The sequence below is a fragment of the Chlorocebus sabaeus genome, chromosome 17 (assembly GCF_047675955.1).
Source record: "Chlorocebus sabaeus isolate Y175 chromosome 17, mChlSab1.0.hap1, whole genome shotgun sequence".
Classification (NCBI taxonomy): domain Eukaryota; kingdom Metazoa; phylum Chordata; class Mammalia; order Primates; family Cercopithecidae; genus Chlorocebus; species Chlorocebus sabaeus.
The window spans coordinates 31,500,681-31,513,093 of NC_132920.1; the positions used below are offsets into that span (position 1 = coordinate 31,500,681).

The 12,413-nt window shown below is 41.4% G+C and overlaps 1 long non-coding RNA gene across 1 annotated transcript; it reads right to left on the reverse strand.

The window, feature by feature from the left end:
- Window positions 1-6,924: 6,924 nt before the first annotated feature.
- Window positions 6,925-11,828, reverse strand: LOC140708859 (uncharacterized). The gene is made up of 5 exons (XR_012089104.1): window positions 10,517-11,828; window positions 10,168-10,431; window positions 9,003-9,109; window positions 8,387-8,527; window positions 6,925-7,319 (listed from the first exon to the last, which is right to left on the reverse strand). It is a non-coding gene; the product is annotated as an uncharacterized lncRNA (long non-coding RNA).
- Between the last annotated feature and the right edge of the window lie 585 nt (window positions 11,829-12,413).

Genomic DNA, 12,413 nt, shown 5'->3' on the forward strand with positions numbered 1-12,413 from the left:
GAGTTCTGTAGATGTCTATCAGGTCCATTTGATCCAGGGCTGAGTTCAGGTCCTGAATACCTTTGTTAATTTTCTGTCTTGATGATCTGTCTAATATTGTCAGTGGGGAATTCAAGGCTTCCATTATTATTGTGTGAGATTCTAAGTCTCTTTGGAGGTCTCTGAGAACCTGCTTATGAATCCGTGTGCTCCTGTATTGGGTGCATATATATTTAGGATAGTTAGATCTCCTTGTTGAATTAAACCCTTTACCCATACATAATGCCCCTTTTTAAAAATCTTTTTTCATCTTTGTTGGTTTAAAGTCTGTTTTGTCAGAAACTAAGATTACAACTCTGACTTTTTTCTGCTTTCTATTTGCTTGGTAAATTTTCCTTCATCCCTTTATTTTGAGCCTATGTGTGTCATTGCATGTGAGATGAGTGTATTGGAGACAGCATACTGATAGGTCTTGGTTCTTTATCCAGCTTGCCACTCTGTGTTTTTTAAATGGGGCATTTAGCTTAATTACATTAAAGTTAGTCTTGATATGTATGGATTTGATCCTGTCATCATGATGTTAGCTGGTTACTTTACAGACTTGCTTATGTGGTTACTTTATTGTGTCACTAGTCTGTGTATTTCAGTGTGTTTTTGTAGTGGCTGGTAACTGTCTTTCCGTTCCATGTTTAGTGCTTCTTTTAGGAATTCTTGTAATGCAAGTCTGGTGGTAATGAATTCCCATGGCATTCGTTTGTCTGAAAATAATCTTATTTCTCCTTTGCTTATGAAGCTTAGTTTGGCCGGATATGAAATTTTGGGTTGGAAATTCTTTTCTTTAAGAATATTGAATATTGGCCCTCAATCTCTTCAGGCTTGTAGGGTTTCCACTGAGAGGTCCATTGTTAGTCTAATTGGCTTCCCTTTGTAGGTGATCTGACCTTTGTCTCTTGCTGCCCTTAACATTTTTTCTTTCATATCAATCTTGGAGAATCTGATGATTACATGTCTTGGGGATGATCTTCTCATGGAGTAACTTACTTGCCACCTCTGCATTTCTGAATTTGAATGTTGGCCTGTCTAACTAGATTGGGGAAGTTCTCATGGATGATATCCTGACATTTTTTCCAGATTGGTTCCATTCTCCCCATGACAGGTATACCAATTATTTGCAGATTCAGTTTCTTTACATAATCCCATGTTTCTGGGAGGTTTTGTTAATTCCTTTTAATTCTTTTTTCTCTATTCTTATCTTCCTGTCTTATTTCAAAAAGTCAGTCTTCAAGCACTGAGATTCTTTCCTCCACTTGCCGTATTCTGCTATTAATACTTGTGACTACACTATGAAATTCCTGTAGTGTGTTTTTTGGCTCTATCTGATTGGTTACATTCTTCTTTATACTGGCTATTTTGTCATTCACTCCAGCAATGTTTTATCATGATTTTTAGCTTCCTTGCATTGGATTACAGTGTGCTCCTTTACAACAGTGAACTTTATTCCTATCCATATTCTGAATTCTACTTCTGTTGTTTCAGGCGTCTCAGCCTTAGCCTGATTCCAAACCCGTGCTGCCTTTTTGAGTTTTCGGCATTCTTGCGCTGATTCCTTCTCATGTTTGTGGGTGTATCTACCTTCAATCTTTGAGGTTGCTGACCTTTGAATGGGTTTTGTTTTTCTCTTCTTTTGTTTTCTCTTGTAACAATCTGGCCACTTTTCTGTAAGGCTGCTGCAGTTTGCTGGGGGTCTGCTCCAGTCCCTAGTTGCCTCTAATTTTCCAGTACCTGGAAGTACCACCAGTGAAGGCTATGTAACAGCCAAGATGGCAGTCTGCCCCTTCCTCTGGGAGCTCTGTCTCAGGGAGGTACAGACCTGTTGCAGGCCAAACCCACCTGTAGGAGGTGCTAGAGACCTTGGTTGGGAGGTCTTGCCCAGTCAGGAGGAACAGGATCAGGACCTAGAGGCTTACTAAAAGGAAGAATATGCCCTCAGGAGACACAGAAATTATTCCATTGACCTGGAAGCTAAGACAGCCACCCGGCCCCTTCAGCTCCTTATGCTTCTGAATCAACAGAAAAGGAAGGAGTGACTGCACTGTCTGGGGTGATTGGTCCTGGTCATCATGGGGAATTGGTCTGCTACTACACAATGGCAGCAAATAAGACTATGTCTGGAACACAGAAGATCTTTTAGAGCATCTCTTACTAATACTCTACCATAATTAAAGTCAATAAAAACCAAAACAACCAAAGTCAGGTAGGACTACTAATGACACATACCCTTTAGGAATGAAGGTTTAAGTCATCCAAGCAGGAAAAGAAACCTAATCAGCTGAGGAACTTGCTGAAGGCAATGGGAATATGGGATGCTTAGTAAAAAAAAGAAAAAAGTATTTATAAATATTAGTTTTGGCAGGCACAGTGGCTTATGCCTGTAATCCCAGCACTTTGGGAGGCTGAGGTGGGTGGATTGCTTAAGTCTAGGAATGTGAGACCAACCTGGGCAACATGCCGAAACTTCATTTCTACTGAAAATAAATATAAAAAATTAGTCAGGCTTGGTGATGTGCTTGTAGTCCCAGCTACTTAGGAGGTTGAGGTAGGAGGATCACTTCTGCTCAGGAGGTGGAGGTTGCAGTGAGCCGAGGTAATGCCACTGCACTCCAGCCTGGGCAACAGAACAAGACTCTGTCTCAAATAAATAAGTAAGTAAATAAATAATCAGCTGTAACCATGTGACCTGTTATAGAAATAAAGATGGCAAACGTTATGAGTATTACCTTCTTATATTTTATAAAGATATTTATGTCTGTGTGTATGTATCTGTATATGTATTAAGCAAATACCTTTGTTTTCATCTTTTCCTGATCGTCTTGTAATAAAACATAAGATGTGCTAATAGTTCCCTTTTATTAATGATTTTTAAACTTTTTTTAAACATGGTATTGAGGTTATAGTGTATCAAAGAGAAGAGTGCATATCATGCATACATTCAGTTTGATTCTTTTTCTGAGGAAAGGATTAGTGTGTTTTTAGTTGGATGCAAACTAGTTGTATCATCTTTGGCAAATGTGTGACTTTATAGTTGTTTTTATTTGGAGACTAAGTATGGTTTAAGAAAACATTAATGGGTGCCATGTTCACAAGCATGGACTGGGATGATGGGTCTTCTGTGTCAATTTGACTAATCCATAGCACCTAGTTATTTAATCAAACACTAATTTATATGTTGATATGATGGTGTTTTGCAGTTGTGGTTAAAATCTGATGTCAGTTGATTTTATGAAAAGGAAATTACCCTCAGAAATCTGGGTGGGACTTTTTGAGTCAGTTGAAGGCCTTTGGGCAAAATATGAGGCTTCCCAGAGAAGAAAAAATTCTGCCTGAGGTTGACAGTAGCAACTACAGTTTAGGCTTCCAGTCTCCCAGCCTGGTCTACAAATTTCAGACTGAAGCTCGCAACATTGTGACTTTCCAGCCTGCCAGCCTGCCAGAGGTGTAATTTGTGATATCAATAATGTAAAATGAGGGCTGGAAAAAGATGTAAAGAAGCAAGCCAAGTGTGGTGGCTTATGTCTGAAATCCCAGCACTTTGGGAGGCCAAGGCAGGCGGATTGCCTGAGCTTGGGAGTTCAAACTCAGCCTGGCCAACATGGAGTCTCTACTAAAAATACAAAAAAATAGCATGGCTTGATGGCAGGCACCTGTAATCCCAGCTACTCAGGAGGCTGAGGCAGGAGAAGCACTTGAACCCAGGAGGTGGAGGTTGCAGTAAGCCGAGATCCTGCCATTACACTCCAGCCTGGGCGACAGTGAGATTCTCTCTCTCTTTAAAAAAAAAAAAAAGCAAAACAAAACAAAAAAAAAAGCAGAGTTCTCATATATGATTGAAGTTGATTTCAATTCGAGATTGTTATAACTGTATTGTTACATGTAATACCATAGTAATCACAAAGAAAACATACATAAACTATACCTGAAAGAAAATGAGAAGTTATTCAAAATATATTGCTAGAAAAATATTGACAACACAAAGGAAGATTGGAATGAAGAACATGAGGGATGAAACAGCTATAAGACATGCATAAAACCAACATCAAAATTACAGAAGTCCTTCCTTATCAGTAATTACTTTAAAGGTAAATGGATTAAACTGCCCAATCAGAACTCAGAGATTATCACAATGGATAGAATAAAAAGAATCTAACCATATGCTGACTACAGGATACTCACTTTGCATCTAAGGACACATACTAGTTGAAACTTGAAGGATAGAAAAGGACATTCATGAAAATAGTAAAAAAGAATTTTTTATGATCTCTCAAAAGGTTCTATGTGTTGGCTGAGCTCAGATGATGGCCTGGGAGTTTTACATCGTTCAGGAAATGAAGCGGAAGGAACCAGATGCAGGCAGGATGGTAAATAGCAGTGTCCAGAACTTACACAATCACACTTCAGCCATATTTTATTGGCTAATACATTTATCAGATCTGATCATGTTTAAGGGGGTGGAAAGACCTTACCTCCTGATGAGGGAGTGGTGGGTCAAACTAAAGAAAACCAAGTGTGATGAAAGATATTTTTGTAGCCCTTTTTGGAAAATACATGCAATCCACAACATCCTATTGGCCAAAAAGGAAGAACACCATCACTCCTTACCCCTCCAGTGTAAGTCCTGTGATTCTATGGTATCCTGGGGAAGGATCATGTCTTAGGAAGCAGGTGTGGAGTCGAAGCTCTAAATAAAGCCCCATCTACAGTCATAATTTCACTTTATTTTGATGAAATTTTGTGTCATTTGCAATAAAGTCGGGGCTCACAAACTCTTCAGGGATCTTTCCAGTGGCGAGGATGACATGCTTCCTCCTCCACAGTTCTACTTTACAGATAAGTGGATGTAGGTCTCAGTTTCAGTTATTTGAAATATCAGAGACTCGGATGCATGCAGGTCACAAACAGGTGAAAGAATGTTCTCTTACTTTCCCTTCTCTCACTCACTGCACCCTGAACAAGAACCTGTTCTACCTTGACCTTTTGAATGGGGAGGAGGATCAAACTCCTGCCTAACCTTCAAGTTTCCAGAGATAAACCTGCTGCCCAAACAGCATGGTTCATTATGAAGACTAAACCTTACACCAACAGCTCTCCCCTTATCCACCATGGCAGAACTGAATCCCATGGAAAGACCCAGAAAATTCTTGCTCAATAGGACCAGTGTCATGCCCGTTCTGCCAAAATGAAGCTAACATATTCATCACAATATGGGGTGTTGATAGGGATATAAAAATGATTACCAAAAAAATTTGACAAAGAAATCTTTAAAAAAAATCTTCTGCTCCAAAGAAATGCAGCTCCTCACCAGCAATGGAACAAAGCTATATGGAGAATGGCTTTGACGAGTTGAGAGAAGAAGGCTTCAGATGATCAGTAATAACAAACTTCTCTGAGCTAAAAGAGGACGCTCGAACCCATCACAAAGAAGCTAAAAAACTTAAAAAAGATTAGATGAATGGCTAACTAGAGTAAACAGTGTAGAGAAGTCCTTAAATGATCTGATGGAGCTGAAAACCATGGCATAAGAACTACATGATGCATGCGTAAGCTTCATTAGCTGATTTGATCAGGTGGAAGAAAGGGTATCAGTGATTAAAAATCAAATGAATGAAAAGAAGTGAGAAGAGAAGTTTAGAGAAAAGAGTAAAAAGAAACAAACAAAGCCTCCAAGAAATATGGGACTATGTGAAAAGACCAAATCTGCGTCTGATTTGTGTACCTGAAAGTGATGGGGAGAATGGAACCAAGTTGGAAAACACTCTGCAGGATATTATCCAGGAGAACTTCCCCAACCTAGCGAGGCAGGCCAACATTCAAATTCAGGAAATACAGAGAATGCCACAAAGATACTCCTCGAGAAGAGCAACTCCAAGACACATAATTGTCAGATTCACCAAAGTTGAAATGAAGGAAAAAATGTTAAGGGCAGCCAGAGAAAAAGGTTGGGTTACCCACAATGGGAAGCCCATCAGACTAACAGCGGATCTCTCAGCAGAAACTCTACAAGCCAGAAGAGAGGGAGGACCAAGATTCAACATTCTTAAAGAGAAGAATTTTCAACCCAGAATGTCGTATCCAGCCAAACTAAGCTTCATAAGTGAAAGAGAAATAAAAAGGGAGGCAATGGCAGAAGAATCAAGGCAGAACTACAGTGGTAGAAGAGAAGAAAAATGCAAACATGGAGACGTAAGATAAGAAGATGACTGATGAAGGAAGTGTCTCAAATACATAAATACATACATACATACATACATACATACATACATAAAAGAGAAGTTTTACCGTGTCCCTCTTCTGCTCCAAATTATCCTCTACCTCCCACCTCACTCAGAGCAAAGGTCAGATGCTTCCCCATTCCCCTCAAGCCCACTTGCTCTGGCTGTACCTCTGATCTCACCTCAGTTTCTCTCTGTCCAGCCCTCCTGGCCTCCTTGTTCTTCTGGGAACACACATACCTTCCTGCCCTGGTACATCTGAACTGGAGTTCCTCTGCCTGGAAAGAACTTCCCCAGACATCCTCATGAACTCCTCATGTCCCTCAAATCTTTCCTCAAAGTTCACCTTTGCAACGTGGCACACACTGACCACCCCAGCACAACAGCCACCTTTCCTGTCCCCACTGCCCACACCCTGGATCACCTGTCTCACAGCACTTACCACCTTCTAGCACTTTTTTCCCTTGCTCTGGTTATAATGTATCTTTCGTCTGCCTCTTCGCATTGGAACACATGCTACCCAAGGTCAGAGATTTTTCTCATTTTACTTCAGTGATGTTCCCCAGATGCAGAACCACTCTGTCCTATGTCTGGCTGACAACAAAGGTCAGTTGAATGAATGATCAGTATAGAGCACCTTCCTATTCTAAAGCCAATATCTTTATTAACATAGCTTCAGGCCAAATGCTGTTTTGTGGTGACCACAGCACAAGGACTCCTCACACTGACACCGAGGCTGCCTGTGCTTTTCTCAGCAGTGCTGTTTGTGGTCCTCCCTCCTCCCACACCAACACCCCCACACACTGCAGCACACAATCAGGTTTCTCTCTTCAGGAAAGAACAGTCCTTGATGCCCACAGGTGGTGTTTGCATGTAAGTGACAGCTAAGGTGATAGCACCCAACCTCAGGTACCCAAGAGGAGTGCGCAGGTGCCCAAGGTAGTGGATTGGGTTGAGGAATTCCCAGGCCCCGGGCCTGTGTTCTCTGTCTCAGTGGGAGGGGTCGATGAAGCTGCTTCTTCATCATTAAATGCTGTGCCAACGAGTCCCTTAATTTTCTTTTTGCCTGGAGGACTGAAACATATATTATAGTTTAGGTCTATGGTTATAATGTTTTTCACTACCTATATGTCTAAAATCCCTGTATTTTTTGATAGACATATTCAGGGTATGTTAGTTAACTTGATTTAATCATTACACTTGGTATACATATATCAGTATATCACCCAATATCTCATGAATGTATTATGGTTTGTCACTTAAAATTATACAGATATATGTTTGAAAAAGGTATTATTTTCTGGGAATAGAATCTAGTTTCACAGCATTTTCCTTTTATGTTTTTAAAGATGTTGGCCGGGCGTGGTGGCACACACCTGTAATTCCAGGACTTTGGGAGGCCGAGGCGGGCGGATCATGAGGTCAGGAGACGAGACCATCTTGGCTAACACGGTGAAACCCCGTCTCTACTAAAAATACAAAAAATTAGCCGGGCGAGGTGGCGGGTGCCTGTAGTCCCAGCTACTGGGGAGGCTGAGGCAGGAGAATGGCGTGAACCCGGGAGGTGGAGCTTGCAGTGAGCCGAGATCGTGCCGCTGCACTCCAGCCTGGGTGACAAAGCGAGACTCCGTGTCGCAAAAAAAAAAAAAAAAAAAAAAGATGTTGCTCGTCTGTTTCCTCATTTGCATTGTTTCCAGTGAAATAACTGCTGACATCTTTATTATTTTTTTTCACTTTCTGTTTCTTTTTTTATTTTCTCTCCTTCTATGGTTTTCAAAAAATACATGTTTTTTTCACCCACAATTTTAGAGTGAACTTGAGCAACAATCTATAGAGAGGGCTTTTGACCATTGGTTGTAAATTTTTAGAAACAGTTGTTTGCTCTTTGTTTTATTAGGTCAAAGGCTAATTTCCTCAGAGTGTTCTTATATTGAAGAATGTCATAAACAATTTTATTTGTGATCTTGGCTGAACCATGGTGCCCAGATAGGTGATCAAGCATTATTCTGGATGATTTGTGAGGATATTTCTTGGATAATATTAACACATAAATAGCTAGACTGAGTAAAGTAGATTGATGCCTATAATACGGGTGGGGTTCATCCAATTCATTGAAGATATAAATTAAATAAAACACTGACCTTCCTCGAGGAAGATGGAACTCTGCAGCAGACAGCACTGGGATTTGAACTGCAGTATCAGTCAACTGACCCACAAACAGCTGGTTGGTTTGTGTACAGCATTTGCAAGATGAATGGGCAACATCCTGTTTGGAGGTCCACCTGTTTGATCAAATAAGATAAAAACAGAACAGCTCTTGTGGACTGATTTGCATGGTGTTTTCTTAGCAGTGGTGGAAGAACTGAACAATGATAAAGCTCCTATGTTTTGGTTTTTACTGACTTGCAGACAGTGACTAATGGCCTGGCCATATAATTAATCAGGAGAGCAATGGGAAAGTTGCCTATGAAAAAATTCCTGTATGAGACACAGTTTTATGGAAACCACTATGGTAATTTGAGAGGCTCACTAATGTAAGACATGTGGATCCCTGATGTAGAGTGAATGTTGTTCTTGACTGAATCTCACATCAATGTGTGATCCCCAGCATTAAAGGTGGGACATGGAGGGAGGGGATTGGATCATGGGGGCAATTTCTCATGAATGGTTTAGCACCATCCCCTCAGTGCTGTTCAATGCCGCTCAGAATAACTCCCTTCCAGGTTTGGAAGGTGATTGCAGTCAACAAGCATTTACCTCCAAGGGTTTGCCAGGTGCACGTGTAATTCCAGCTGTGAGAGTGACTGAGGCAGAAGGATAGCTTCAGTCCAGAGAGTAGAGTTTAGCCTGAGCAACATTTGATCCTAGCCAAGGAAACATATCAAGACCACATCTTAAAAAAAAAAAAAAATCCATATGTTTGCTTGTGGTGATCACCTGGGTCCACGAATTAAGTAGACACTGGGGGCTGTAGCAATGCAGAGAGAGGTGGATATCAAGACATATTCCTCTTGCATTCCCCACCTTACAGGCACAAAATACCCATAAGAAGTGTTTTCTTTAACAACAACAAAAAAGACAGAGACAGCATATGGCTACATGGCAGATTATCTTACGGGAAGGCCTTGAAAATACACAGCTGGCAAGTTAAACTTGCCAAGTTGCCAAGATACCTTGGCCCCAAGAGGCAGCAAATGGGTCTTGGCAAGAATAGATACTCACCGTGGAGTGGGACTTGTTCAGCTGGTGGTAGGTATGTTACCAAACTGAAAGGGGTCCACTCACCTGGTGCAGTAAAGGCAAACATCCACACTGACATTTTGTTGTGGGAGAAAGGAGGGCATTTATATGTAGGGCACCAGCAAGGAGAATCAGGCAACTCACACTTAAGACCCAACCTCCTTGATGGGTTACAAGCAAAGGTTTTTAAAGGCAGGGCTAATTAGGAAAGCAGAGTTACAGACATCATAAAACTGTGCATGGAAATTATACATTGGTTTGGCCTTAAAAGTCAGAATATCCTGATGAGGGAGTTTACAGGTCACAGGTAGATTTAAAGATTCTCTGATTTGTGATTGATAAGGAAGCAAAGCTTCCTTATACAGCTTCCTTACACAGTTGGGGGCAGTAGAGAGGAATGTTCAGACCTGGCCTGTGGGCTTGACTCTCTCCAGGCCCCTCAGGAAAAAATTCAGAACAAAGAACGGGGGTCAGAGTTCAGTCCTCAGTTTCCCCTTATCTGAGGTCTCCCTGTCAGTGGATTTATTAGGTGGGATTCCATGTTTCTGAAAAACAACTCAGGGACATATATTAAGATGTTATTGTCAGTTTGTATAGAGATTCAAACATCTTGTGACTCTAACTTCCTTGGCTATTGTTTTAAGCTATCATTACCTTCTTATTTATAAAGTCACTCACTTACTTTTTAGGGCTGGCTGGGTGCCTGGAATTTCTCTTGAAGAAACTGAAGGTTTTCCTTTATTTCCATGTTGGGAGGCCCTGGTAGGCTTCTAAGAGAGGTCCCTCCTTTATCTCAGATGCACATGGTTGGAGTACTACAAAAGAACTTGAATGGGAGGTACAGCAACCATGTAGACCACCGAGTCACATCTCTTTACACCAGAAAATGCACTTGCTCAAAATGTCCAACAATGGTCAGAGTGATACCATCCTCAAAGAAAGAGTTCTGTAGAGAATTAAAATAGTCAACTGAAACATTGGGTGTATAAAGCAAGAGTGGGGAAACAAGCACGAAGGGTGGGCTTACGCACCTTCATGAGTGTGCTCACACTTGACATGAGAGTATACTCTCTTTTCCTGGTGGATCAGGGGAAGGTGCTGGTGTGATCTACATATATTCCTTCCCATGGTGGGAGGACACTGGAATGATGACTGTAATTCACCTCAACTTGCTTTTCTCATCCCTGATGCAGTGGTCCCAGGACTAGGGATGCAAATAAAAGTTCAGAAACAGCAATTATTCCTAAGCAAGAAACTGTAAATATATTTTATGTCCATTATGCAGTAATTCCTAAGGGCCTGGAGAAGAAGGTTGTGCCTTCACTGAATCTGGCAAAGTTGGATTTAACACTGAATGCAGCTGTACTGCCTGGAGTCAGATAACCACCCAGTTCTCTACCTGCATAACCCTAACCTCTATGAACTGGAATGGATGACGGGAGACACTTGCTAGAACAGTATTGGTCCCTGAAGTCTAAGCCAGCACAGCAGCAGAGCCTAATGTCCCTTCCAAAACTAGAAATGTTGGTATAAATGAAGAGAAAAATAAATAGTAGCTGAGGGTAAATGAATGAACACATGGTTTGTGTAATGAGGACAATTCAATGTTACATGAACTACTTGAAAGAGGTATAAGCAAGAGATGATATTGTCTCTTAGCTCAATTTTACCAGATGCCTGAAAGGGTGCAGCCATCTGTTGCTGAGGCTATTCCTATTTTTGGACTGCACTGGCATAATTGTTAATGACAAGAAAGGATTCTGGTAATGTGCCAGTATCTTTTCACTGTTATGATTCTTCTGGTATAAAAGATCTGTAATTGGCCAGACACAGTGGTTCACGCTTGTAATTCCACCACTTTGGGAGGCCATGGTAGGAGAATTGTTTAAGGCCAGGAGTTCAAGACCAGCCTGGGCAAAATAGTGAGACCCATTCCTACAAAATATTTAAAAATTAGTTGGACATGGTGGTGTGCACCTGTAACGGTATCTACTCAGGAGGCCGAGGCAGAAGGATCACTTGAGTCCAGGAATTTGAGGTTACAGTGAGCTATGATTGTGCCACTGCATTCTACCCTGGGCAACAGAGCAAGAGATTATCTCTGAAATAAATAAATATTATAAAAAGAGATAATGTGGTCAAAGACCAGGGTGTGATCTGTCGTCCAACGTAATATTTGGTTTTTGTCCCTGTTACCTGACAAGCAGGTTGTAAAACATTTACAATCTCCTCTGTGATAAGCATGACTTTAATGTGGCAATGAGATGACTATGGGGTGAGGAGCTCCTAAATAGCTTCAGGATGGAGGCTGGTTCTCAGAAACACCAAGCTGTGATTAGAGGATTGGAGCTTTCAGCCCCATCTCTTACCTCTGGGAAGGAAAGAGAAGCTGGAGGTTGAGGTCGGTCACCAATGGCTGATGATTTAATTAATCTTGTCCACACAATGAAACTTCCATAGAAACCTCTAGAAAGTGGGTTTTGGAGAGCTTCCCAATTGTTGAGCACATCCGTGTGTCCAAGTGCTGGGAGGATGGTGAACCCCATCTCCATGGTGACAGGGGCTCCTGTGCTCAGAGCCCTTCCAGACCTCACCCCGTGCACCTCTTCATCTCGCTGCCCGTTTGTATCCTTTATAACTGCTGTGGTTTCAATGTTTCCCCAAAAAAGCATCTGCTGGAAACTTCATCCGCAAGCAACAGCATTAAGAGGTGAGACCTTTGAGAGGTGATTGGACCATCAGAGCTCTGCCCCCATTAATTAATTAAGTCTGATCATAAAAGGATCTGAGTCTGTGAGTCTAACCTCTTATTCCCCCTACCTCTCACCCTCTCTTGCCCTTTTGCTTTCTACCAGATACAGTCCCTTGATATTGGAATTTCCATCCTCGACAACCATGAACCAAATAAATTTGTGTTCATTGTAAGTT